The sequence below is a fragment of the Engystomops pustulosus genome, chromosome 11 (genome assembly GCF_040894005.1).
Source record: "Engystomops pustulosus chromosome 11, aEngPut4.maternal, whole genome shotgun sequence".
NCBI classification, from domain to species: domain Eukaryota; kingdom Metazoa; phylum Chordata; class Amphibia; order Anura; family Leptodactylidae; genus Engystomops; species Engystomops pustulosus.
This window is the reverse complement of record NC_092421.1, coordinates 56,146,239-56,172,111: the sequence shown is the minus strand read 5'-3', so window position 1 is coordinate 56,172,111 and position 25,873 is coordinate 56,146,239. Positions and strand designations below refer to the sequence as shown.

At 37.4% G+C, this 25,873-nt stretch overlaps 2 long non-coding RNA genes across 2 annotated transcripts in view; one reads left to right on the top strand and one right to left on the bottom strand.

Annotated features, from left to right (window-relative positions):
- The window catches only part of LOC140105853 (uncharacterized), a 35,992-nt gene extending 34,078 nt beyond the window's left edge, over positions 1 to 1,914 (top strand). Inside the window, exon 4 of the long non-coding RNA XR_011850659.1 lies at positions 928 to 1,914. This is a non-coding gene — a long non-coding RNA (uncharacterized lncRNA). The remainder of the gene's footprint in view (positions 1 to 927) is intronic.
- On the bottom strand, positions 828 to 25,873 carry LOC140105854 (uncharacterized). The gene is made up of 3 exons (XR_011850661.1): positions 25,749 to 25,873; positions 23,254 to 23,308; positions 828 to 1,014 (listed from the first exon to the last, which is right to left on the bottom strand). It is a non-coding gene; the product is annotated as an uncharacterized lncRNA (long non-coding RNA).

Genomic DNA, 25,873 nt, shown 5'->3' with positions numbered 1-25,873 from the left:
TTATTTATCAGTACGGGTAATAGTAGGGATTTTATTAATAGTGGTAATAGTGGGATCTTTCTTAGAAGGTTAATGGTGTGATTTTTATTAGTAGTGTTACTTGTAGGATTTATATTAATAGTGGTAATTGTAAGTTTTTTTTTAGTAGTGATAATAGGATTTTTTTTATTTTCATTTATTTATTTTTTTATTAGTAATGGCAATAGTAAAGTAAAATGTGCTATAATAATCTGATTTTTATCAGTAGTGGTAATAGTTTGATTTTTATTAGTAGTAGTAAGATCCTTATCTGTAGTGGTAATATTAAGATTAGTAGGCTAATAGTAGGATTTCAATAGCCGTAATCGTAGGATTTTATTCGTAGTAGGAATAAGAAGAATGTATTGCTATTTAATCATACTAATACTATTGGCACTAGGTTTACTACTAGTTCGACAGATATAATAGGGGATATAATGTGTTGTACCAGTAGTAGCAGTGGTATCAATATGTTTATATTAGCATTGCTTTTATCATTCTTTTATTCTATTTCTTTATGTGATATTAAAAGTTCAGGCAAAAATTTTACTTTTACTTCTTTTCAAAGTCTCTACTTTGTAAAACTTTTTAACAGTGTAAACTGGGGATTAGTTGAAACTAATAGTAGAGATATAGAAGGAGTGTGATACAGTAAGTGTATTCATTAAACTATTGGTAAATAATATATATTTATTTTTTATTATTTATTTGTATTGTCTTATTTTTACTGCGATACATCATTGGATCTGTCTATAGGAGGATGTATACTAGAACCTATATTTCTGATTACCATCTTTAAATCATACAATCCGGGCACAAAATATTGTGATATTTCACAGCATAAAAATCAAAACCACTCAGTCTAAATACAGACTAATAAACTGATGCATTATGTTTATGTTCCAATAGGTTTTACCTTTCCTGGACAGAACAAACATGATTATTACATTGCAGAACATCTTGACAGCTTTTCATTTGCACTTTCCTCGCTGGAAGCTTTTATTGGAAAAAAAAAAAGAAAAAAAATATTAAAGTTTAATTATTGTTCTGCTGCTTCTGCACAAATTAAATCAGAAAAGAAAATCTTTTGTGCTGAAATTTCTAAGTTTTGCTACTATAATGTATTGGAGGGAAATGTATTATTTGCTTGTCTGTCTTGATTCCCATCGAAATGCATCAATTGTGTGTTCCCTGTGTAATGCAATGATCCCATCCCTGCAGTGTGAATTATTAATAATAAGAAGGGTCCTGGTTACTTTTGCAGGTTCCCCCCTCCATATTTATTAACTTTCCATCGATCTCATTAACACTCCACAATGAGCCCTCAGTCCTATGTGATGTGTGGCTCCTGTCACTAATACCACATCTATTATTAATACCTCCAGCACAATATTAAAGCTTTCACACTGAAATTTTACATTAACTCGATTCCATCACCCAAAATTGCAGAGAAAATAGCTGAGGCTGCACTTGTGACTCCTGCAATTCATTTTATGCTCATGTTTTGATTTCTTTTTTGACTTTTTAGGAAGTTTTCATTTGAGTCTAAAACTTTTGGTATAAACTTCTGAGGGACTAAAGAAAGATATAGAGACATAATGCAAGAAAACTCAGAGAAGTAGGATATTGAGGATGAGCCAGGTAGGTGTGGAAGATTCTGCTTCAGAAAGTAAAGACGGTGTTGTCGGTCGTCGGGGCTAAAATATAGAATATTTCTATGAATATATCACCAAATGAAAATAAAATAACATACTTTTCCATAAGTGTTAAGTAAAGAAAAGCTTGTAAATGTAGTTTATCGATGGATAGTTATATAGATAGATATGAAATAGATAAATGGATGGATGGATAAATGGATCGATAATAAATATGAGATATATGAGATAGTATACAGATCTAGAGCAAAGTATATTTGATAAATCTATCTCATATTTATCTATAAATCTTCTATCTATCTAAAGTAAATATTATCTATATTATCTGTCTATCTCTTTATATATATATATATATATATATATATATATATATATATATATATATATATATATATATGCGTCTGCCTATCTGTCCGGAATCTAAATCTAACTTTATAATTATAGGTGTCAATATAGACTTGAATTCACTCGCATGTGAAATAAAAATAATAATAATAGGAAATAAATTACTTATTATCATTGTATTTACGAGATAATACAATTACATAACTAGAAAAATAAACATTACATGAGCAAGAATAAAAACAATTAAAATTGTATATTATTGTATACATAATATAATATACGGAGATATAGTTGGTTATGTCTATGATGAGGTTATATGTGATATTGACAGAACTTTGGTAACATTGAATAGCAAGAAGAGAGATCAACATGTAGATACATAGATAATAGAATGTGTAAGGAAATATTAACAGATAGATCATGGAAATATAGTAATATAATAGATGATAAATGGATAGATAGATAGTCAGACGATAATAGACAGAAATCATAGATAGGTGGATAATAGAAAAAAACATATAATGGACAAATAGATATATAGAGGTAGGATAGATATATACAGATAATAGACATACATATTGTAAAATAATTCATAGATAGATGGTAGACATATTTCGATAGATCATGGTTACACAGGTAAACAATGTGATAGATGGATAGATAGATAGATAGATAGATAGATAGATAGATAGATAGATAGATAGATAGATAGATAGAAATTACACACAGCTAGGTCCATAGATAGATAGATAGATAGATAGATAGATAGATAGATAGATAGATAGATAATAGATGGATAGATGTGGGATGGATAGATAGATAGATAGATAGATAAACAATATGATATACAGATAATAGAAATTACACACAGCTAAGTCCATAAATAGATATATGATTGATTGATTGATTGATTGATAGATAAATAAATAAATATATAATATATATATAATAGTATGGCTAAGTAAAAAACATAGATAAAACGATAGATATGTTCTTAATATGTTACCCAGGTTCTGGATGCTTTAGAAGCAGATAGTCTGTGTGTTATTTCTTTAAACGCATCTCAATGTGCAGAGGGACCTGTCAGCAGCTCCATAACTTCTTTGTATTTTATATTTGCTTTGCTATCGGAGAGCCATAGTGCACAGTATATACTATAAGAGAATAGTACAAAATGACTGTAGATGACATAAAACCTGTTTCTAAATTAATAAACTGATCAGTAAAATTCTAAATTCTGACTATTTGTAGAAACAAACTTAGCTATTTCCCTATGAATTCTGCCAAACACTTGGATCCTAGTGGTAGCCTTATCCACATAAAGGTGTACAAATGGTCTTAAAGCTGCCATAGGTGACACCAACTTTATCAGACCTCATGGAACTTATCACAAAGACAATAAAAATGACTCTATTCTTCACAGCTCTGAACATACTGTAAAATGATGACCCTTTTTTGACAAAACATATGAGAACTGCCAGTGTGAGTGTGGCCTTGGTATATTATTCCCATCTGGTTTGTAGGACAATTTCAATGGCTTGTATTGTGAACAATGACATCGACTTCTGAAAGCCTTATGTAGATGAATGGGACTATGTCATTTGCATTAAAAAAAGTAAACCAAAAAAAAGGCAAATTTTGGATGGACAAACTATTAGTCCTCGATTCCAGCATAATTTCCAAATATTCCTTGCAAAATAAATAATTGCTCCTGTAATTACAGAGCCCCCTCCATATAGACACCACAATATCATGCAATACAGCTGCATTCAGCAACTAATATCCCCATTAGAGATGTGCAATGGGATGATTTGTAAATTCAATCTAAATTTACCAATTTTTTTGTACCAAATTGAATGTTTTTTGTTTGGTTTGCTTTGGACTAACTGCTATTGGTCCAATTATCATGGAAATTGATGTAGAACCCTCTCTAATCCTCTAAAAAAAGATACTTTATTTATTAAAAGGTCTTATCTTGTTTTGTTCATTTTATACAACTTTTACCTTTAAGGTTATGGTTATTGTTAGCCTTAGTCCTCTAACAATGTGGTTTTGAGGACTAAATATCCCAATTTCCAGGACAGTTGGAGCAATGCACTCAAGTTCTGAACTTAATCTTATGAAAAATACATTGAAACTTCAGGAAATTGAATTTTGAACGATTCCGCTCATTTCTAACCACTAAAATACTCTGACCACCTATGGTCATACAGTAGATCCTCTATGGTTTATGTTCACACTTTCTTTTTTCTATTAGGCTCAGTTCAAACTACCATTCAAACCTCTGTTCCTTCATCACTGAAGAAGGAACAGAGGTTTAGTGTATCAATTATAAATCCCATTGACATCAATGACATCAAAAATCCCAGTGACCATTATGGTTAATTAGGCAGTCATCCTGTGGGGGTTTTTTTTGACAAAAAAAGTAATGGAGGTTGTAGAACTTTTTCTCAGTTTTTAAAAAAAAAAGCATGCAATGCGGATGCCTGCCTAACTGACCATAATGGATGGAAATGTTAATTGATACATTGAATTTCCATTCTTTTTTGAATGGCAGTGCGAACTTATCCTTGTATGTCTTGTAAATACAAAAACATTGAAGAAATGATCCTCTAATTGATACTATTTGTTTCAATGGGATTTAAAATTACTAAAAAGAAGCATAACAGACACTGAAATTAACCTTCAAAGCATATGTCACAAATGTGAGTTTTCAGATAATACCCTGAACAATCTGCCCCACATTGTAGTTCTTGTCACTTACAACCTACTGGGAACCTGTTAAACATGATAATATGGAGACAATGTATGATTTATTTTATGTTTGTCGGGTTGTTCTGCTGAAGGCTGCTTGTGCATTGGCTCTGGCTCCCCCACACAGTCCACCTCCCCCCTCGCACCCTGCGGCTCCCACTTGGCACTCAACCTGTCACCCCCTTTAAGCACCCAGCTGATCATCAGAAGCAGGGGCTCGATGTGGGTGTAGACTAAGACTGTGAAGGGCCCTCGGCTGTATGAATATTATAGCCTCTACAAGTTTTGGATTCCTACATATGGTATCAGAATGAAGTTTTTGGGGAATAGAGGATGCGTTCCTTCTGTCTGCTATCACTTTCCAATTTCAGGACCTTTACGACCTTCAAAGGTCCTGAAATGGCAATTGGGCACATGTGTATTTAGAGCAGGAACAGATGTACAAGGATTTCAAGGGTGAAGATCTTTCTAAATTTAAAATTTAGTGGGTGGTTTGGGTGGCCCTCGGCCCCTAGGAGGCTTGGGCCCTGGGTTACCGACCAAACCAATCTACTAATTGCTGCATATCGGATGACTTGTTGGAGCAGAGCGCCGGAACTGGATCCTGGCAGCCAAGAGCTCCAATTATGGTGTCATCAGAGCACCTGAAGAGTAATCACAACCAGAGTCTTACCACAAGGCTGGAGAAACACTGTACCAAGGCTCCAGTGGTACCGGCACCAGGCAGCATCAGTGCCAGTACCTGTCTATTTGTTATTTTCTCTAGTGTATTTCTCTAGTGTTTACCCTTATATATTGTTATGTGGACATGTAAACTGTATTGTGCAATGTCCTGTAACGAGGATCCAAAGAAGGGACTAGCAACATATAAGAACATGCCTAGGACTTAAACTAGAAGGTTGTAAATATTTAGAATTTTGGATTTTTGTGGAAATTCTGAGGGCTCCCATTCAGGACTCTTATCTATTAGCCATGGCCTCCTCTTCTCCCATTTGGACTATTGATACATTCTTCTCTGTCATCTCACAGCTTACTCTATAACAGCTCTCCAATCCATCATTTAAGGAAATCTACCATCAAGATCCAGTAATCTAAACCAAACACACTTAAATGCTGATGTGTGCCCCCTCGGTCTGGATCTATTCTCTCTTTACTTTCTTATGCCCTCATTTTCCTAAAAAAATGCCATTTAAATTCATGCAAACTGATCCAGACCGAGGGTACACACACCAGCATGTAAGTGTGTTTGGTATAGATTATGGGATCCTGATGGTAGATTTTGTTTAATATAGGCAGCTGAGTGGGTAGCACTTCTGCCTTGCAGCACTGGAGTTCTGGGTTCAAGTACCACCCAGGTCAGCATGTGCAAAGAGTTTGTATGTTCTCTCAGTGTTTCCATGGGTTTCCGGATCCTCCGGTTTCCTCCCACACTCCAAAACATACTGGTAGGTTGTTTAGATTGTGGGGGACAGGGACCAATTTGTCATGTTTTGTTCAACACTGCGCAATCTGTAGGTGCTATATAAATAAAGAATTATTATTATTTAACTCTGCTTCTGGACAAATCCGTCTCTCCGAGCTTCTCCTCTTCCTCTACTCTCTGCCAGTCTCTCCAATGGTTATCCATTCCACAACAAATCCAGATTAAAACATTAGCCATGACTTACAAAACCATCCCTAACCTGTCCCCTCCATATATTTCTGAACTCATCAGCCAATACTGTCCCACATCTTCACAAGACCTTCAGCTTCACAAAAGGCGACAAGTAAACATTTCTCCAGTCTTCTGCAGACACCTCTAGCACAAAAAGGTTCATGGCACTCAAGTCTTGGCCCTAGTTCCTAATTTTTAAAACTTTGTAACTGTCTCTGTATTGAGGGTTAAAGTCGTAGAAGTTTTAGTCTCCCACTGATTCTTCTTCTATTTAGACTTTCAGACCTTTTCCAAGTGGTTGCCTACTGCTTGTGGAAAGGTCTCAGAATTCCCAGCGTTCCGTACTTCATTAATAGATAAAGTTTCCTGCCAAAACATTTTTGAGCAGATAAACACAACCAGGAAGCGGTGGCGCTAATGACTTAAGGTCGTCCATTGTAAATCTTGGCTTGGTTTTAGCCCATGAAGCTCTAAGTGACCAGGACTAATTTGAGACTTGAGCAGTTGTCCTGGCAATATGCGCCACATACAGGCCAGACAGAAGGACCTACCACCTCTATACATACAGCATATGATAATTTGAGATTTATTTTCTGATGAATGGGGGCAGTATCATGAGTGCTGTATGTGAATTTGCTTTTTGGTGGAATAATGGTTCCAGGTCTAAGATTCAGTGTCCATGGTCTTCCCAATAATAATTTAGCAGTAATGGAGATGTTCTTAGTTTTCATCTGGAGTGGTGTCTATTCATCTCTTTGAATGTTTGTAAGTTAACCCGATAACCTACAAGGGTAACAAATCCATCACCGTTCTATATATCTACTGACTATATATTCAAGATTATACTGTATGTATCATAGAGGAGTCTCATGCGGCTGCTATAAAACCTTTGAAAAATAGGAAGCTACCAAATTTGGTAGCAATTTCTTTGGGTGCAAAACCCCCACAAAAGAATTGGCATAAAGTATGTTATAAGGGTGGATGATGAAAAGTAAAGAACCTCAAAAGTCTCATCTTATAGTGGAGCCCAATTCGGTCCACTCTTTGTATGCCACTACCTGGCACCTCTGCCCCCTCGGCTTCAACTATGAAGTTTCAGAAAATTCTATTCATGGATTACGTAGTTGATGAGAAATCTTTAGAAACATAATCTTCTTCTATCATCAATTTGTCCTGCCTGATATCCATCACAGTGTCCTCCTCATTTAGAGGCCCTTGTCAGGATAAATTAGCGCGAGGACTGAACTTTGTTTGACTCTGCAATCTTCCTGCATCGGTTTGTCAAAGGCGTCACAACACCACTCTGTCCTCTTGTTAACATTTAGATGATGGGGTTGGCTGTAGGCCCAGCCCCAGCCACTTCACACTTGCCTGTACATGGATATGCAGAAAATCTGTGAACCAAAATATTATGTGCTGTCCTCTCTGTACTAATCCTCTGAATGGCAACAGGTTGTCCGAGCACTGTCCACCTCAACTCCTGCTCATCTACGTGCACCCAGATTTATTGAAGGCACCTACCAGATTCTTTGTTGCGAAGCTGCATTAATCCTCTTTCAGCATTGGATTTGGATATGAACAAGTAGGAAAGTTCTTATATAGGCATATGTACAATATTAACATGTCTACTACATATGTATTGTGTACATGCAGATAACACTTACAAGTAAATAGCTAATACGTCCTCACGTGGACCTAGCCTAAGAGTAGGCTAAAGCTCCCCCATACTCTCACTCACATGCATGGCCTCTTGGTTTGGTGAATGAATGGGGAAGGAGAAGTAAATACCTGTCTCCTCCTCTAGCATTGACTGATCTTCCCTAGAACGACCTGAATCTTCTTCCACCATTATGAGTATCTGAGGGGGAAAGTTGAGAAACCCCATAACTATGGCTGAGTAAACCATTCGAGATTGTTTGAAACTTTATCAAATTTTTCCAAAGATTTGGTTCAAATGGAAACAGTCCAATGTTGCTCTAATTGTTCCAGAAATAAGTATATAAATCTCTCTATTCCTGGAAAAAAAATTTTAACTTTAGAGAAATCTTCAATTTTTTTCATGGGCAAAGACAAGTGTAGCGTGAACCGATGTGACCAGGGACCCGTCCGATATGTTTCGGTATCTCAGTCTTCTAGAGAGTTCTGAAACCTTCGTCACGGATTGTGGTGATCTATACATTCGTGATAGGATGAAAGATCCAGAGGGGAATTTCTACCCACACAAATATCAGATATGAAGAGAACTACAAAGCTTCTTACAGATAAGGACTATGGACAACCAGGCTCTCATGGGGCAATCATAGGCAGCATGTACAATATAAACATATATTTTATCTGGTTTGCTAATTATTTGACTACTGTTAAACAATTTGGAGTTATTTGGTGATTTGTCGGAAAAAGCTTTACTGTTTTATCCTTTTGATTTAGTGTAACTTTTAGACATTTTGCTCAATGGCGATGAGAGATGAGCAGATCATTCAAGATTCAATACATAGAAGCCACATAAAATTTTTCAAAGATTTGTTTCAGATTCTAATCGATCCGAACAGATGTTGCTCCAATTATCCTTCGAAATTGGTATATATCCAATTTTTATAATAATAAATATCATAATATTTTTCCCTCGCCCATTGCCCTCCCTAAGCTCTGGGATGAAGGACAGTATTAGCTTGCTGCTGTTTTGAAAGATCAGATCAGAAAATATTTAGATTTGATTTGGTGCTTGCAAAAAAAAAAACCAAAAAAAAAAAACAAATCTATAAACCAACAAGTAGGTGATTAAAAATATTATATGATATTTTAAAAAAATTGAAAATAAAATTGAAAATAAAAAGCCTAATACATTTCTATTAAAAAAAAAAGAACTGTCAAATAGATAAATAATATCACGAACACACATTGAAAGATATGTGTGTCAGATGTGTGAACCCTTTAAAGGCAAAAAACCTGCGTTGTATCTTAAAAATACTAACTAAACCCTCATTGAAGATGACGAACAAAGAAGAGAATGATTGGTAAGGTAAAATAAAACACATACATGGGGGTCATTTATCTTAGAATTTTCTCTTAAATTTATTTTATTTTGCAACTTTTTGGGGCACATTTGATATACCATATATACTCGAGTATAAGTCTAGTTTTTCAGCACAAAAAATGTGCTGAAAACCCAAACTTGGCTTATACTCGAGTAAAAAAAAGATATGTTTTACCTAAAATTTTCCGACTTTTCCACTTGTCTGGCAAGACTAGCCAGAATTTTTTAGTGTTGCGTCTGTTATATCACTAAAATCCAGATGTGAACGTATGAAAAAGTCGCAATCTTGGTGCAAATCAATGTTAAAAAGGTCCGTCTCTGGTCATTCCTAAGAAAAACTTTAAAAGAAGCTGGAGAAGAGTTTAAGATTTTTGTGCGACATTTGTCCCTATAGACACAGCTGCTTAATATATCAACCTCTAAGATAAATGAAACAAGTCCAAAAGTTGCAAAAAAAAAAAAAGAAAAGACACGCATTAAGATAAATGACTAAAGATAAATGACCCCCATGATCTTTTACTGTAACCCCTTATCCTTACACATGAAACCTAATAGGGTAGATGTGACTTTATACATATATACAATAATAACTATAATAATAAAAAAGTACAATAATAAAAAATAATATCAAGATCAGACATTGAAAAATATGTGTGTCAGATGTGTGAACTTTTTAAAGGGGACTGACACTTGAAGAAAACCCAAATCTAGAGTTTTACACTGTTCAGATGTCTGATAGAACAGAATGAAGAAACTGAAAAACACAAAGAAACCAAAAACCATGAATTCTAGCTAGAAGCGGCCATTGGTGGGATTCAAAACCTGAACCCCCAGTACATGATGTCTCAAATAGGGTCTCCAAGACCATTGCTTTGCTTCCAAACTGTAATAATGGGTCTATGATAAAAAAAAACATTTTTAATGAAATTCTAATAAATTTATGGACAAATCCTTTAAATATTGTCTTTTTACCAGGGTGTGAATCCTTCCTGATCCACCGCTCATTGTTTATAACTATGAGTTATATTCTTCTTCCTGAATATCAGATTCTGGAATGTATAGATTTAGCCTTCATTACTTATCAGCAAACAGTAGGTTAACAAAAAAAACGCTGTAAAGTGGTGTAGCAAAACCGTATGAAAACTGACATTTTAGTCAATGAGCTCAAAGACAGAATCAGAGGCAATTAAACAGCTGCTAGATCTAAGTGCCCTGAATTTGGCAGGGAAGGCGTCATCCAGCACAGTACATAAAACACAGCCATAAATCACCGCACATTTTTGTGACTCCTCTTTTGTGCTACACAATGGTAAAAGGGGAAAACATTGTTTTAAGTGAGTCTATTTTCTAAATGAGTGAACATTGTTATTCCAGGTATAGAAGTGCAGAACCATTATCCTGCCGCACTCTTGGAAGAACATTGTTTCTATTTTGTGCCAAGAGTTAATTGTGTAGTTTCATCTTCTCCATTACAATCCAATAGGATGAATACTGATTATATGTCTCCGGGAGGGATCTCTACCAACAGTACACCATAGGTGGATAGATAGATAGGAGATAGATAGGAGATAGATAGATAGATAGATAGATAATATTTTTTTTTCTGGCGTAAAAGATAATAAATCTGGCCCCAGGCACAAAAAAATATGAAATTAATGAAATAAAAGCCACAAATGTCTTTGTTTTTTAATCAAAAAAACAGCATGATGCCTGTCCCCCATAGAATAGATCAGTGATGGTGAACCTTTTAGAGGCCGGGTGCCCAAACTACAACTAAAACCCACTTATTTTTCTCAAAGGGCCCACATGACAATATAAGCAGTAACTTATTGCTGCTTGCTCTGTCACAGCTTTCAGTCGTATTGGTGGCCAGAGGTCACCAATACAGTTCAAGGAAGGAGAAATTTGGATTATCAGTGTAGTTTCCATCTAGGGCCATTTAAACAGGTAGAATTGCAGGCCCAAAGAGGGGGCATCAATGATAATCCAGCTCTATCCACACCTCCGGACTCCTCCTGCAGTTACAAGTAGCCAAGGATAAGTTGCTTTAAAATAGCAGTGAAAACCACACATCATGGGCTGCCTGGGACTGTAGGAGGAGGTCCCGTCTGACAAACTCTGTGCTGGGGTAACTGCTTGGGTGCCCGTAGAGAGGGCTCTGAGTGCCACTTCTGGCACCAGTGCCATACGTTAGCCACCACTGGAATAGATGATAGATAATAGTCAGAAGATAGACAGATAAGCCAACACCGATTGTGGATGTTACTGGAGGGGTGGGGGTGTAGCACGAACAATGAACTCTAACTTGTGGATGACGTCTGGGTTCAGGTTTGGGGACCCAGACACGCAATGTTCGGCACAGACCCAAGGTCCGCTCATTCCTCTCCTTACCTTGTGCAGTACTTGTTCCTTGAAATGGAAATGTACATTGGGTCCAAGTCATATACAGAACAGATGAAAGGTTGGATAGACAGACCTGCTCAGATTCCCTTGCTCTATAACATACTGCCCGCATATATGAGACTATCTATAATCTGATTATTTTATCCTGCTCCATATAACATGCTGCTATCATGCTGCTCTATAACATCTTGTCACTATCACTCTACCTGTAGATAGGGCTCTGTGTACAATCTGCTCTGCTCCTCCTGTTCTATATAACATGCTGCTACTATTTAGTAAACTATGTATAATCTGCTCATTTATTCATGTTCTATAACATCTACCCATTATATCACCCTACCTGTAGATAGACCACTGCGTACTATGTGCTAAACTACTTCCACTCTATAAGATGCTGCCTGCAGGTATGATACTATGTACAATCGGCTCAGCTCCTCCTGCTCTATAATATGATGTCTGCAGCTAGGACACTATGTACAATCTGCTCAGCTCCTTCTGCTCTATAACATGCTGTCTGCAACTAGGACACTATGTACCATTGGCTCAGCTCCTCCTGCTCTATAACATGATTTGTGCAGATCAGACACAATCCACAATCTATTTAGCTTCTCTTACTGAACAACATACACCCTTGCATTATTATTGGAGTCACTGTGGTTGTAGTTGCCGTCAGGTGCTTTAGACAAAGATCTCCAAATAACCATGCGTCAGTTTTCTGTAGGACTTTGCACATTCTTTTAGGTGTAAACTGCTTGCACAGGTATTTAAGCAGCGTCCGTGCCACATTTGTGGCGCAGCTGCTCCAGGCATTATGCAACACAAATTAGGGGGCGTTGTGGCGCTCATTCGGAGCGTGCACCAGATTTAACATGCAAAGTCTGTCGCACGCCCTATGTTAAAGGTTAAAGTGACAGTTTCATGATTTCTGGCGCACGTTCTTAGTGAATCTGTTGCACCGAGCATTATACACGGGCAGAGCACTTTTAGTGAAATTTCCCACATTCTTAGTAAATGTGCCCCAATTTCTTTTGTAGGCACCAAGCTATTGGCTTTTGAAGGCACAAATCGGAGATCAATCAAAGACTCCCTGTAGGGTATAAAGATGAGCGAAACATAAGGGTATTATTTCTTTAGGTATTATTTGGTTGGCAATAATATGAGCAGTAGTGGATTATAATATAAGTGGTTTGTGCTGTAGCCCGGGGCCAAGACTTGTAGGGGCCCATGGCCACCTAAACCACCCACAAAATTTTATACTGAGAAAGGACCTTTACCCATGAAATCCTCATACATCTGTTCCTTCTCTCAATACACAAAAGCCATTTCAGGACCTTTGGAGGTCACACAAACTACAGTCATTTTGCTCTTTATATGATACAATCTCTCCAAACCTGTTTAGTTTTCCAAAAATCGCTGCAGACATTAATCAGATTGAATCAGAAGACTTAACATTTACAACAATGTCTAGAAAACCATAGGAAAACCAAGCAACTGTGTTCTTAAGGTAACGTACAAGTCTGTGAAATGTACGACTATCACCAGAAGTGGAGGCGCTTAGCTGTGGCCATTGATCTGGGTGGAGCAGAAGTTTATGCAAGACTGATAATTAATCATCTATCAATATAGGTTTATACTGAGTTTGATCCAATTTCTTTTAGTTACAGATCTACTCTATCAGTTATGGCTACACCAATGGCTTCTATTATAGTCAATGGAGAATAGTACATGAATGTCGCACTGCAGTATAAGTCAGGGGGGATAGGATGGTCCGGTTTCTGCTACTGTTTGTACAATGAATTGTGACGTTCTTCCTGTATTCAGTCACATACAACAACTTAGAAACATGGAATAGGAATGTTCATTGGTTCCGGAACAAGGCATCATTACACACAGCGAACATCCACTCCTATCCTTTCCGTTTAACCTCTTAGATGTCACAGGTGATAGTGACAGTGGTATCTAAGGGGTTAGATACAGGAAGGGCTTCCCTCCATCATCTGGCCTGGACCTACACCAGGTGTTGTTATTACACCCCACCACCAACAGAGGGTAGTGATAGATGTACCATAGATAGATAGATAGATAGATAGATAGATAGATAGATAGACGCAGTGCAAATACATAGATGAGAATTTTCTGCTTCCGTTCTTTAACCCTTTAACGACACGTGACGTTATAGCATGTCATGGGTCGGCTGCGGGTGCATGGAGAGGACTCACGCAGAAAACACTTACCAAATTGCAGCAAGCACTTACCATTAACACCCTTGATCGGTGCTAGCACAGATTGCAGGTGTTATCCCGTACATTGCAGCCGCATGGGAGCCGCCATCTTGGTGAAGATCGTTGCTCTCTGTGACATCATCGGGGAGGGGCAATCGATTGCCCTGACAGGCTCGGGTTTTCCCAAGACCCGAGACTGTCTTGTTTTAACCCATTCATTACTATATTATGACAGTATATGGTAGGATCAATCAGACAACCTTGGGTTAAAGATTGTAAGAATAATAAAAAGTTGAAAAAACCTATTCTACTCACCCCTTTCCCTAGAAGTCATATAAATACACAACAAAAATCATGGACGGTTTTTCACTGTGTTTAACCTGGTAATGGAAAATAGCGCCCGCAGTCGAAAATGGCACTTTTTTGCCATTTTGAAAAATATAAAAAAATTCTATAAAAAGTGAGCAGAAGGTTCTACAGTCCTAAAATTAGAAGCAATGAAAACACCTTCAAAAGTCAGAAAAAATGACACCACCCACAGCTCTCTACACCAAAGTATGAAAAAATTATTAGCACCAGAAGATGGCAAAATCCCCTTGTACAGAAGGCTTTAATTTTTGTAAATTATGAAAACATAATAAAACCTATACAGATGTATTATCCCCGTTATTGCACCGATCCAAAGAATAAAGTAGACTTGTCATTTGGAGCGCATAGTGAAAGCCGTAAAATACAAATACACAAGAAAACAGTGCATTTTTTTCCCGCTTCCCAGTACAAGACATGGAATATTCAATACCATCACTTTGAAGTGCAATTGGTTATGCAGAAAACAAGCCATCACAGCGCTCTGTAGATAAAGTTATAGATTTTTGACAGTGGGGAGTGGAAAATGGAAATGAAAAAACAAAAAAAGGACCAGGTTGTTAATGGTTAAAGGAAATTTCCCATCAAAATCCATCATGATAAATCCCAGACACTTACTCATAGATCCAGGCACCCTGACTGTGGTAATCTTTTTATATGTATTATGCATGGTCTCCTTTCTTCTAAAAATCAACTTTTAAAATTATGCTAATGATCCAGAAGGGCTCTGTGAGGTGCAATCAGAGCCCCTTCATGCTGTAGCTTCACAGGCTGTTAGACTGGGCAGGAGAATTTCCCACTCTTAACATGTGAGATTACAGTTAGGAGAGGAGATCGATGAAGAAAAAGAGACTATAAAGACATGATATAGAAAGTAAGGAAAAGAAGGAAAGGAAGCAATTAAGGAAGGAAGTCATCGGGGGCATTTATCTAAGTCTTTTCTCTGTTTGTTCTCCTATATTTACGACTTTTTGCATATTTGCCCCAAAATGCAGGACTTTTGTGCCACCTTTAAAGAAAAAGGGTAAAAAAAACCAACAGATACACATGACGGATATATCAACCTCTCTGATAAATCAAACAAGTCCAAAACGCATAAAAAGGAGGACGAGCACAAATGTCCTGACTAAAAATAAATGACCCCCATAGTTATTTGTGAGCAAAGATGGACCTTATGATACCGTATATACTCAAGTATAAGCTGAGTTTTTCAGCACAATTTTTGTGCTGAAAATTGCCCACTCGGCTTATACTCCGGTATATAAAAAAAATAAACTCAGTACTCACCATTCCGACGGCCCGCGCAGCTCTGTCTGCTTACTCAAAGTTGTGAGAGTAAACTGTGCATGCGGAGATGTCGTGGTCCTGCCGCCGGCCTGAAGAAAGAAGAGGAGCTGCAGACTGAGAAGTTGCGGACCTGCTGCAAACATGAAGATGGAAGTGGAGCTGCCTGGGCCGTCGGAATGGTGAGTACAGAGTTTATTTTTTTTTATGTGCTGGCAGGCTATATATTATTATATACTGGGGGCTGGCTGGCTATATATTATATACTGGGGGCTGGCTGTATACTACAGGGGGCTGGCTGTATGAAACAGAGGGGGTTGGCAGGCTCTATACTGTAGTGGGCTGGCAGGCTATATACTGTAGGGGGCTGGCAGGCTATATACTGCAGGGGCCTGGCTGGCTATATACTACAGGTGCTTGCTGGCTATATATTGGGAGGCTGTGACCAATTCATTTCCCACCCTCGACTTATACTCGAGTCAATAGGTTTTTCCAGTTTTTGTGTTCAAATTAGGGTATCGGCTTATACTTGGGTTGGCTTATACTTGAGTATATACCGTAATAATAATCAATTAAAGCATTGTTCATCATATGTGATTATACATTGCTCCATACTAATTACTATGTAGGTAAAATAACGTAGAAGATACAATGCAAGAAATGTATGAATAGTAGCTAAGTGTAAGCTTTACTTATTCTATAAAAAATTAACAATAAGGGTACATTTACACAGCCGGGCGGGCATACCGCTGTGCGCTGGAGAGGAGGAGGAGGTGACCCCTCCATAGAGAAAAGCAGCGCATGGCCGCACACACGGGGCCACACGTGTGTGGCGCCGGACCGCCACTGCTGTTTATGGGGACGGACGTCTGAATGTACCCTAACAAAGACTATTTATTGATTGATGAATATTTCACTTTCTCCTAGATTGAAACAAGAGCTTCCTTTGTATATTGTAAATGTGTAAAACCGGAACATATACAATATAACTATACAGACCAATCCAATGGGAAGAATATCTAATCACTGGACCTAGACTTTGTGTCCCTAAAGGGGCCTCGGGCAGGGGCAATCGAAAATAAAAGGTTGTACTTACCCTACACTGTCTCCAGATTCCAGCATCTTGGTTTCATAGTTTAGTTTATACGGTTGAAAAAAGACACTTGTCCATCAAGTTCAACCAAGGAAGGGAAGGGATTGGATGAGGAAGGGATTTAGGGGAAACAATTCTATATAACATAACCATCAATGTTATTTAGGTGTAAAAAGGCATCTAGACCCTTCTTAAAGCTCTCTGCTGTCCCTGCTGTGACCAGCGCCTGAGGCATGCTATTCCACAGAGTGACAGTTCTCATAGTAAAAAAGCCCTGTCGCCTCCGGTGGTTAAACCTTGTTTTCTCCAGACGGAGACAGTGCCCCCTCGTCTTTTGATTTGATCTAATCTGAAACAACTTACCACCATATTTTTTGTATGGACCATTCATATATTTAAATAAATTAATCATGTCCCCTCGTAGTCGTCTCTTTTCCAGACTAAATAAATCTAGTTGTTTTAATCTTTCCTCATAACTAAGACCCTCCATACCCCTTATCATTTTTGTGGCTCTACGTTGAACCCTCTCCAGCTCCAGGGCATCCTTTTTATGGACCCGTGCCCAGAACTGGACAGCATATTCCAGGTGAGGCCGAACCAGTGCCTTGTACAGGGGTAATATTACATCCCTATCACGAGAGTCCATACCACTTTTGATACACGACAAGATCCTACTAGCTTTAGAGGCAGCTGATTGACATTGCATGCTGTTATTCAATTTATGATCTACTAGTACCCCCAGGTCCTTCTCAACAATGGACTCTCCCAGATTTACTCCCCCAAGGACATATTTTGCCTTTGGATTATTGGCCCCCAGGTGCATAACCTTACATTTATCCACATTAAACCTCATTTGCCAAGTGGATGACCAAACATTCAGTTTGTCCAAGTCACCCTGCAGCCTATGAACATCCTCCATAGACTGTATTACACTACACAGTTTGGTGTCATCTGCAAAAATAGACACAGTGCTATTAATTCCTACCTCTATATCATTAATAAATATATTAAATAGTAGTGGGCCAAGCACAGAACCCTGGGGTACACCACTCATAACTGGTGACCATTCCGAGTAGGAATCATTGACCACAACTCTCTGGATACGATCCTTCAGCCAGTTTTCAATCCAATTGCCAATGATTTCTGCCAAACCAATAGCCCTAATTTTACCCATCAGGCGTCTATGAGGAACAGTGTCAAATGCCTTTGCAAAGTCCAAGAACACAATATCCACGGCTGCTCCTCCATCCAGGCATCTGCTCACCTCTTCATAGAAGCAGATAAGGTTAGTTTGACAACTTCTATTCTTAGTAAACCCATGCTGGCTGTCACTTATTATTCTATTTGATGTCACATACTCCAGTATGTAGTCTTTTACTAACCCTTCCAATACTTTCCCCACAATGGAAGTTAAGCTTACAGGTCTGTAATTGCCTGGCAAAGTTCTAGAGCCCTTTTTATATATTGGCACCACATTTGCCTTGCGCCAGTCACTTGGCACCACACCAGACATTACGGAATCCCTGAAGATTTTAGACAGTGGTACAGCAATAACAGAACTGAGGTACTCCCCTTTTGATGTAGAGTAAGTCCCAAAATCCCAGACACTTCAGCAGTGCAGACGACCGGGGGACCACCATTCTTCTAAAGAGTTCAATGGACCCAGACTTTGTTGAACCTTTACTTAGAAATATGGAAACTGCACTAAATGTGCTCTGCCTGTGTATAATGCTTGGCACATTTATTAAGAACGTGCACCAGAAATCATGAATCTAGCGCCCCCTGCACTGGCCCGATAGAGTTCACCAACTTTTTTGTGATGCACCTTTTACATAGGGCGTGCGGCACTATTTGCATTTTAAATATGGTGCTCGGTTCAACTCAGTTGGACAAACGCAGAAACACCACTTAATTTGTGTCGCATGGAGGCTAGCGCAGCTGTGCCACAAAAGGGTGAGGTGCGACACAAAAATACCTGTGTAAGAAACCCAAAATAAAAGGTTGTACTTACCATGCTCTGTCTCCCGGTTCCAGTATCATGGCAGTTTACCTTACTCCACTTATGATGTAGAGGAAGACCAGCATTCTTCTAAAGGGGTCAATGGACCTAGGCTTTGTGTCTCTAAAGAGGTCTAGGGGCGACCGAAAATAAAAGACTGTACTTACCCTGCTCTGTCTCCCAGTTTCAGCAGTCTCCCTTACTCCCCTTCTGATGTAGATAGAGTAAGTCCCGAAATCCCAGACACTTCAGCAGTGCAGAAGAATAGGAGACCAGCATTCTTCTAAAGGGGTCAATGGACCTAGGCTCTGTGTCCCTAAAGGGGGCCAGGACAGGGGTGACCCCTGAGGAAGTCTCCATTTGGGGACGGAACGCGTGGGGAGCCCTCCCTTTCCAATCCACCGACCGAACCACCCTGACTGTGGACAGCATGGGACTTTGTCCCACACAGCCTCCTGACCTGTCTTACTGACTTGTAATGTATGGATACTTCACATATACGCTCTTCTTGACTTACCTTTAGATACAATAGGGATAGCACATTGCTTTTAAGACCATTGTGATATTTCTACTACTGTATTATCTATATTAGAGCTTGTATTGTGTGCCTACTAAGATATTATTTGTTTGACCTATATACCATCAAGGGTGGTTCTTATACCTCCTTTTTGTCGGTGGAGGAAATGGTTTGTTGGACTGCCTTACCTGGCACTACCAACTATATGGTTTGATATGTACTTGGTACATTTTTAAATGTTTTTATGTCTTCTATCATCCCTATGCTGGGAGATTTGCTTTGTTTTGTATTGAATAAAGGTTTACTCTTGTATTGTCATACGGCACATTCCTTTTTTTTTCTTTCCAGTTCATATATTGCTATATATGTGCCGATAGACATTGTATAAAGTTTAGGTTGTGCTAGGTCCCCTACATATTTTCATCCAAAATAAAAGGTTGTACTTACCATGCTCTGTCTGACGTAGAAGAAGTCCTGAACCCCCAGATACTTCAGCAGTGCAGAAGAAAGGGGGATCACCATTCTTTGCGGTCAGGGCAGGCGTGTCCCAAAATGAAAGTCCTAACTTACTCTGCTCTGTCTCCCGGTTCCAGCATTATGGCAGTCTCCCTTCTGACATAGAGGAAGTCCCGAAACGCAGCAATGCAGAAGAACGGGAGATCACTGTGATGCTTGAACCAGGAGCCGATGCAGGGTAAGTACCTTTTATTAATCTGGTCACTTCTGCCCTGAACCCCAAGTGGTTTTTCATGATTCCTTGAAAACCTCTTCAGATTCAATGGGTATAACAACTAGGTTGATACATTTTTGCCACACATTGTGTAGTAGGTAACAAAAAGGAGTCTATGGGTGGTGTCCCTATATACAAGAACTCGTATGGGGTCTTTATACAGCTGTGTGCAAGAGACTTTAAAGGGCTATTATAACAAGGGTCTTCCGATTCATCCAACTCTTTCTCCAAATGTTGTGTCTGGTAATGCGGCTCATCCCCTTTAAAAGGAATGAGTGGGATTTATCAATCACCCATGCACCAGAGTGATAATGATGTAATCCCCAGCCCCTGGCACTCGCAGGATCAGGAGGCTGTGGCCTCTTGATAAATCCTATGGGTGATCCACCACGAAAAGCTCTACATAGTTCAACCTGGCATAAAAATTGCTCCTCAGACTGTGCCAGGCACTGCTATGGTTAGCGCGGGGAAGGAATGTTAAGCAGCCCTCTCTCCCCTTCCCTCCATGTCCACTTGGCATGGGGTTGGCCTAATGATGAAATAGGGGTCATTTCTGGCTGTACACGTGGAACTGTGCCTAATTCAGAGCCTATCTGCATGATTTCAGGTGCACAAGCTCTGATAAATCCTTCCCGCAAGGTCTTAATGTTTGCAGTCGATTTGCACATTTTTGCTTAAAAATTTACAAATAAAAGTTGCTAATTTTTTGCATAACAGATTACTAAGTAATTCCTACGAAAGGAGGAAACGTGCAGCCAAATTTACGACGTTTGAAAATTTGCACTTTTAAATCTGTCCACCACTTCTGGGTTCACTAGAAAAATCTGGTGTCATTAGGGTAAAGTGAAGTAAGCTGGAAAATGTTTGCAAAGTTGCAATTTTTTAGCAATTGTGAGACATTTGTACTCTAGAGAACGGATGTAACTACAATGAGAAATTCCTCCCAATGAGTGTGAACTGCAATACCAGACAGGACAGTTGTGGTCTCCTCCTAGAGCTAAGCCTCCAGTGAAGGCCACATTTATAGTTACATAGTGACACATCAGGCCATATCTATAATTCTACAGTGTTAAACCTGAAGAAGACAAAAAAAAAAACTCCCATCAGATAAAGCTTCTCAATGCTAAATGACTGAATGTAATCTTTGCCATCTTTACAGTGGTCAATGTACAGAGGTGTCTGTCTGGCAGGATAAAATTGTAAAAACTTTATCACTGATACACACCCGAAAAACTACACCCGTAACATAAACACGTTTTATCAGATACTTGTTAACAGTTTGTGTTGTGTTGTAGTTGTAAGATATGAAGAGGCGTTAGATTTTTTTTTCTTGATTGAATGGGCAAAATGTATTTGAGAACAACTCAACAGTTGTTCTTAGTCTGTAATTTTCTAATCCAGGGATTTGTCGGGCGTATTAGTCCAGACGTGATTTTATCACAGTTCTATTTAAGCAAATTTACAAGTCTGTGCCAAATAATACATGGCGGATAATCAAGGCAGAATGCATGAGCAAGAAGCATAGATAGATAATAGATAGATAGATAGATAGATAGATAGATAGATAGATAGATAGATAGACAGACAGACAGACAGACAGACAGACAGACAGATAGATAGATAGATAGATAGATAGATAAGTAGAAAATAAGCAGCACTCCAGACGTCCAAGTCAAACAAAAAGACTTGGACGTCTGGAGTGCTGCTTATTTTCTACTTATTTATTTATGGGGGAGTCATTGACCCGACTCTACAAAGCCTGCACCTACAATTGATTGTTTGCAACGTTTGCTGCCTGGACTTTCTATACGTAGATAGATAGATGATAGATAGATAGATAGATAGATAGATAGATAGATAGATAGATAGAGAGATAGATAGATAGATAGATAGATAGATAGATAGATACTTGTTGATGATGGATAGATAGATGTGTCCTTATACTGTCTGACTGGACAATAGACTGGAAAACCCTGGACTGGGATGGACCAAGGGTCACATTTTTCATAGTCTGTTTTTGGTGTTTTTGTTTGCTCAATCTTTTGTGCATTTTCCCAGCAGTGCCTCAAAAGGCGCAAATAATTGTGCAAAAACACTTCAGTCCTGATCATGCATTGGAAAAACAATGAATTGTGCAAAAAGTCTTAAAAAACCGCTGTATTTGACAAAGTAATGAGACTACAAAGACACATAGGGCATAAAATAAAAGCAAGAACAGGGTGCAAATCACACACAAAAGATGTGATAAATGACCCCCAGTTTCCAATTATTAAAAACCTCATTGACGTCAATGTAAATTTTATGTCATCCATTATGTTCCGTTTAGGCAGGGGTCCGTTATCCATGTGTTTTTTGGATAAAAAAAATGACGGAGGCTGCAGTACTTTTCTTCTGTTATCCAAATGGATAACGGATGCCTGCCAAACTGACCATAACAGATTACATAAATTTTACATTGATGTCAATGGGATTTTTAATTGATACGTTAAACCTTCATAAAACCTACTTATTTTTTTTTACGGAGGAAAGGAACGGTAGTGTGAAATTAGCCAAATGAATACATGTTGATGTTCATTAAAGTGGTCTATAAAGAACCCAACTGTTTAATGTAACTTGTCACTTGTGACATTTGTGACATTATTCAATTCTCTATATAACAGTTGCAAGATAAATCATTAGATACGTAAAATTACTCGGGACACAAAAAGGCCCCCAAAAATAACAAAAAATATAACAGTGCTCTATACCGATAGATAGATAGATAGATAGATAGATAGATAGATAGATAGATAGATAGATAGATAGATAGAAAGAAAGAAAGAAAGAAAGAAAGAAAGACAGACAGACAGACAGACAGACAGACAGACAGACAGACAGACAGATAGATAGATAGATAGATAGATAGATAGATAGGTAGATAGATAGAAAGACAGGCAGAAAGACAGGGAATTGTCTTATAACACTTTAACATTGATGGAATTGTAGCTGCACTTTTCCTAAAGGGAACTCTACAATTTGAGTGTGACATGTGACAGTGATATTTGTCAGCTATTTATCTGATGGTTGATATTTTAATGTGGTTCCATTAAATAAAGAAATTTCAATCATTAATTAAAGGGTGGACTTAATTCTTGAGCTGACCAGTCCTGTATGAGTAACATCTCTAGTGTAAGGATTACCTTGTATTCTCAAGGTCACATTCCCCGATGTCTTCCTCTACGTGTGACTGTGCACCTATATAATGAGAAACATATAATACTAATTATAATTGTAAAAACAATAATCATAATTACAATGATGATAATATAATGATGATACTAATATTAATGTCTATAATTCTTATATACAATGTATCCTGTGTGCCCAATAGTTGCTTTTTAGTGGAAAGTTTTTTTGTCTTAGTGTTTACAGCTGAGGAAAACATCCAGCAGCTCATTGGACAGATCTTCCCATGTGACTGGGAGCCTTTCCAGTGATGAATTCTCACTGGTGATAGAGAAGCAATGATGCTTTATTGTACAGAAGCTGAGACCACACAGATAATCATGATATCAGATAGATAGATAGATAGATATGTTATGAGATAGAGGATACATATAGATGATAGATAGGAGATATATGTTAGATTGGTATATATACAGATAGACAGATCAACAGTTATATATATATATTAGATATATGGATGATAGATAGATTAGATAGATAGATAGATTAGATAGATAGATAGATAGGAGATAGAAAGATAGATTTGAGATATATGATAGCTAGATGAATAATGGTTATATAGAGAGAGATAAATAATAGATAGATATATAAATCAAAGATGGCTAGATAGATACTGTAGATAAAAAGTAAATTAAGTAGCTGAAAAGATAAGAAAAAAGATTGCGATACATATATTAAAACATCAACATATTTATAAAAATAGATAGCTATGGTGTAGACAAATAGATATATAGATAAAGATTAGCAATAGTAAGGACCATACATGATTCACACACACATATATATATATATATATATATATATATATATATATATATATATATATATGATAAAACAGATAAATCCATAGATATAAATAAACAATGGATATATACTATAAAAATTAAGGGTAGATAGATGTGTAAATAGACAAGAAGTAGTTAGGTAAATAGACTTTACTTTCTGAAACATAACAACACAACTTTAAACTAAGTTCTATGAAAGCCAAGAGATGAAATGACTTGAAGCTCCAAATAATAATCCCATCTTTTATAGTCCATGCTGTGCTCATACTTAATATTAATGTGCTGTAATGAATGGATGGAAATAAGTCATTTATTACATACATAATATCAGGCACAGCCTTTACAGTATATATCATACCACACATCAACTATATACCAGGATAAGTAATACAGAGGATGGGGAGCAATATAGAAGAACTAGAGGATAACGCTAGGGATATGCTTCAATACTGGAGAAAACAGGAGACCGGCCCTTTAAGAGATGGAGCCAGAGACTCTCAGCCACAATAAATCATGGAAGGTTAATGAATCAAAGGGAAAAATAAAACAATATCTATCTCGGTATCGTTCTTCATATACACACACATCTATGTAAGAATCGAAAAATTCATACACACATACATACATAGATAAATAGATAGATATTAATAGTGTCAGATATAATGAAAACGTCAGTTCCTATGAACACCATATTGAATAAATCCCCTCCCACATGTGGATCCTCATTATTACTACTATGCAGAGATTATCCCCAATAATATCTAATATCATGGAGAATAATCATGATAGATAGATAGATAGATAGATAGATAGATAGATAGATAGATAGATAGATGATTCTGCTACCTATTCATACAGACCTATAGAATAAAACTAAACCAATGACATATCTGATGCATTTCCTATTCCCAGACCTTCACTATCCCAAGCTATAAAGATATATGAGGTTTTCCAGAAGATCCCATATTTCCACATCAGGATTATTTTGCCGACCCTGGAATTACGAGCCCCCAGTGCTCAGAACAGTTCCCCAACATTGTATCCTCTGCAATAGACGTTGTCTGGGTCTAGGTCAAGTTTATTTCTGTATTTTAATCCACATAAACACAATAATTTTGCTGAATTCTTCATGTTTATGAGTTATTTCGATAACTTGGATAGAATACTGTTTAGCGATGCATAAAACATTTGTTTAAAAAATAGGAAAGAAGAAGAAAAGGAGACACACTAAAAAATAAAAATAATCGACAATATACAACAGCAAAAAATACTATCCATCTATATATCTGTCAATCTACATATATATTTATCTTTCTATATCTACATATGTTTATCTATCTTTTATTCTACATATATATATATATATATATATATATATATATATATATATATATATACACAAGCGAATACAAATAACATTCAAATAGTGAAGAATGTAAACAAATACCAATAAAATATAAATAAACAAATAAAAAACAATTAAAATAAGATAAAAATGAATCCGTTTGACCACTCAATCCCCCAAATCAGAAACATACATCTCCAGTTATAAAAGCTGATTTCTAGAATCTATGAAGCTTCTGCCATCACAATACGGAGCAAAATAATCACACAATAATCTTCCATAAACACAAAGACAGACGGAATAAAAACCTTCATCTTACCTGTCATTCGTTGCCATTTTCTTCGTTTTTCAGCTGTAAGAATCAACCAAAAGAAGAAAGATATAGATAAAGGGAGACAAATAAATAGAATTTTTTGTTCTTTTTCGTTTTTTTTTTCGTTGGGA